We start from the raw sequence: 4732 nt of genomic DNA, 5'->3' as shown, positions 1-4732 counted from the left end.
CCGAAACTAAACTTATTACTGATTCTAACAAAATATAAAAGCATTAAGAAGACATCGCCTATGAGAGGCCAAATCACAGAAAACAGAGAGAGACTCGTTTTGATAACGGTTCCTGTCTAAGAGTGTATTGTTGCTGTTGGTATTATTGTTTGGTCCTATTTGGCTATTGTAAACACAGAAGCAATGATGTCTCTTCACAGCTGGTCCATCCAGCCAACTAATTAGTTACAGAATCCATTACGACACACCACTACCACTACAAAGCTACTACTACTACAATAATATTCGACTATTACAACAAAAATAATATTCGACTACTACTGCTATTTTCAAACAATACAGCAGCTACCACCATTAACAAAACTTAACACTACCATGAAAAGCTAATTTGAATAATTTGAATAATTCGTAACATACCAAATGCCCTCCCCCATCCCCACTCCGAACACACACACACAATCTCCCCCTCACGCACAGTGAGAAGCATGTTGAACATGACAGTTCCAATGCCTCATATTCAACATCTCAGAAATGCCTTTACACAACACATACACACATAACAAAAGCAGGTAACATCCATACACACACCATTCACAAGCACAAACATGCGCACAGCAGACACACAACACAAAGATACACAGAACATTCACACATAACATACATACGCACAACACATGCAAACAACATACAACGCGCGCACACACACAAGCACAGCATACAACGCACACGCATACACAGATATAATACAAACACACAACACATGCAAACAACATACAACGCACACACACAACACAACACACACGCATACACAAGCACAACATACAACGCTCACGCATACACAGAACACATATAATACAAACACACTCGCCTATACACACACGCGTACATACAACACATACGCAACACGAGCACACATACAAATACACTCGCACGTACACACACAACATAAATGCACACATAACACACAATACATTTATATACACAAACACATACACTACATTTATATACACAATCAACATACACGCATACATATAGAACATACATACAATAGAACGCACGCACAAAGCATACATACAAACAGTACAATACATGCACATACACACTCAACATACACACACAACATACACAATACATTCACATACACGTACACACATACACAACACACTCGCATACACGTACAACACACACCCTCAACACAACGACACGTGAAATACTTGTTCACTGCAGCATAACATTAGTTCATTCTACGAGTCCCTCTTTACTCCACCCAGCCCCCGATGATGGAATCTAACCTGCTACAAACGAACTGGCAGGGGTAGCACCACCTAGTCGTCGTTATCACCACCACCACCACCACCACTATCTCCATTATCATCATCATCTCAGTCATTATCAGCAACAGTAACATCATTATTACAGGCACCACCACCACCACCACCACCACCACCACCACCACAGCCACTATCATTATCGTCGTTCACAACAAACTCAGACACATCTACATTAAGTAAGTTTACTGTCCATCGCTCCGATCATTGCTGATGTTGCCATCTCCCTCCTTCCCTCTCTCTCCTCCTCTCCCTCACACAACACATGCATGCACAGGCATGCGCACACAGCGCAAAACTTAAATTAAACACTGGAGTTAAACTGTGGTTCAACTAAGATTTTAACATCTATTGACGACAGTGCTCCAGTATGGTCGCATGTCCAATGACTAAAGCCAGTAAAACAATGAGTGTAGCGTTTTGAGCTTTATGTAAGTCACCGAATGATGACAGACAGCTACCGTCATCAACGCCCTCACTACAACCGACGTCGTCATCACTCTTACCATCACCACCGTCATCAACGCCATCACCACCACTGTCATTATAACCCTGACTTCCAGGATCGTCATCACATGCCCCTACCATCATCGCCTCGCTGCCTTCGCCGCCGCTGCCGTCTCTTCATATAAATAACAAATTTGTGGAGAGAGATAGAGAGAAAGAGAGACGTTAGAGAAAGAGTTTTTTTTTTTCTCTCTCTTTTTATTCTTTTATAACAAGCCAAATATGAAACTAAGCCCTTTCCTCAGCAATTACGTCACTTAAGCTCTCCGCATCCCACCCTTTCTGAGTGGGGGGTGGGTCAGATGAGTTTTTGAAATAAATCCATACATCTCAACTGATTCCGTCAATTAATGTGATTTTTATTATCGTTGTAATACTCCAATGTAAACAGTACCACAGTAACTATAAAACAAGAAAAAACAAAAACCAAAAAAAAATAACAGTTTGTGAGTCAGGAAAGCGAAGTTAGACATCCTCCTTACCTTCGCCAAACACCACCGCCACTACAAACCATCATTGTTATCATCACCAGCAGCATTATCATAAACACAAACGTGGTTTCGAATTAGTCCTTTCACTACTGTTAATGTTAACGGGTGGAGGCGCAATGGCCCAGTGGTTAGGGCAGCGGACTCGCGGTCATGATTCCCAGACCGGGCGTTGTGAGTGTTTATTGAGCAAAAACATCTAAAGCTCCACGAGGCTCCGGCGAACCCTACCGTACTCTTTCATCACAACTTGTGGCGAACCCTGTTGTACTCTTTCATCACAACTTTCTCTCACTCTTACTTCCTGTATCTGTTGTGCCTGTAATTCAAAGGGTCAGCCTTGTCACACTGTGTCACGTTGAATATTCCCGAGAACTACGTTAAGGTTACAAGTGTCTGTGGAGTGCTCAGCCACTTGCACGTTAATTTCACGAGCAGGCTGTTCCGTTGATCGGATCAACTGGAACCCTCGACTTCGTAAGCGACAGAGTGCCAACAACAACAATGTTAATGGAATACTGTAGCCCAGGGGTTCTCAGCCATTTTTTTTTTATCTATGGACCCCTTTGATTACTATTTTATTCTGGTGGGCCCCCATTGCCATTAAATGTTGAACAACTAGTTTTATAGAAGCTTCTCCCAAACTTCCTATTTTGTTTCTCATCCTTTCACTTGTGTAGGTTGAACTACGTTAGTAAAAGAAACCCAGCTGTTTCTTGCAATACATATCAATACATACATCTAAAGCAAAATTTTTTCAGAACCTTTAAAATACTACTGTGGATCCCCAATTCACTATTTTGCTGCGTGGACCCCCCAAAATCTGATATGGACCCTCAGGGATTATATGGACGCTGTTCGAGAACCACTGCGTAACCCATTCACCACTTGTCTGCCTGCCTGTTTGACAATCAGATATGACAGAAGACATTGTAGAACTATATCCCGTTATCCAATGTATAAGGGCCAGGCTGATAACTGATTAAGTCGTCAGTCTGACCCTTACAAGTGGATAATGTTGTTGTTTGTTGCTGTTAGCGGCATTTCATCCGTCTACTTGTTCTGAGTTCAAATTCCACAGAGGTTGACCTTTGCCTTTCATCCTTTCGAGGTCGATAAACTAAGAAACAGTCGAGTACTGGGGTTGTCGACGTAATCGATTCAACTCCTCTTCGGAAATTACTGATCTTGTGCCAAAACTTGAAATCAATATTGTTGTCGTTGTTGAACTTCAGATCAGTTCTGATCAAAAGGCATTCCAACACTGGCCATAAGATCTCTTATTTTTGTTAACAATGTTTATTTAGAACAGTGCTTCTCAATCATTTTTGTCTATGGACCTCTTTGATTCTTATTTTACTCTACTGGACCCCCTACTCCCCATAACCATTTGATGTTTTAAAATAAAATCGTGTGGTAAGTAGCTTGCTTACCAAACACATGGTTCCGGGTTCAGTCCCACTGCGTGACACCTTGGGCAAGTGTCTTCTATAGCTTCGGGCCGACCGAAGCCTTGTGAGTGGATTTGGTAGATGGAAACTGAAAGAAGCCCGTCGTATTATATATATATATACATATTCGTATATATATATATATATATATATATATATATATTTGTACGTGTGTTTGTCACCCCAACATCGCTTGACAACCGATGCTGGTGTGTTTACGTCCCCGTAACTTAGCGGTTCGGCAAAAAGAGACCGATAGAATAAGTACTAGGCTTACAAAGAATAAGTCCTGGGGTCGATTTGCTCGACTAAAGGCGGTGCTCCAGCATGGCCACAGTCAAATTACTGAAACAAGTAAAAGAGTAAAGAGTATCAGTAGGAATGGTATATTTTATCTTTTACCGGTTTCAGTCATTAGACTGCGACCATGCTGGGGCAGTGCCTTGAAGAACTTTTAGTTGAATGAATCAACTCCAGTACTTAATATTTTGTTTTTGTGAAGCCTAGTACTTATTCTATCAATCGCTTTTCGCAAACTGCTAAGTTACAGGAACGTAAACACATCAACACCGGTTGCAAGCAGAGGTGGCGCGCACACGCACACACACACATAACGGGCTTCTTTCAGTTTCGGTTTACTAAATCCACTCATAAGGCTTTGGCCGGTCCGAGGTTATAGTAAAAGATACTTGCCCAAGGTGCTACGCAGTAGGACTGAACTCGGAACCATGTGGTTGGGAAGCATATTCCTTACCACACAGCCACGTCTAAAATATAAATATTGCAGAAGTACAACCAATTTATTGCACACAAACATTAGCAACAAAATTTTATATGGACCCCAAGGGGGTCGTATGAACCCCAGTTGAGAACCACTGATCTAGAGTCACATTATCCAAAGTGCCCTTTTGTGACAATGAGGTTTGTATCACATGTGACTTGTTCCGTGTATCACACG

This window comes from Octopus bimaculoides, chromosome 6 (assembly GCF_046866305.1).
Source record: "Octopus bimaculoides isolate indiv1 chromosome 6, ASM4686630v1, whole genome shotgun sequence".
NCBI classification, from domain to species: Eukaryota; Metazoa; Mollusca; class Cephalopoda; order Octopoda; family Octopodidae; genus Octopus; species Octopus bimaculoides.
The sequence above is the reverse complement of the archived record's forward strand: the minus strand, read 5'-3'. Positions refer to the sequence as shown.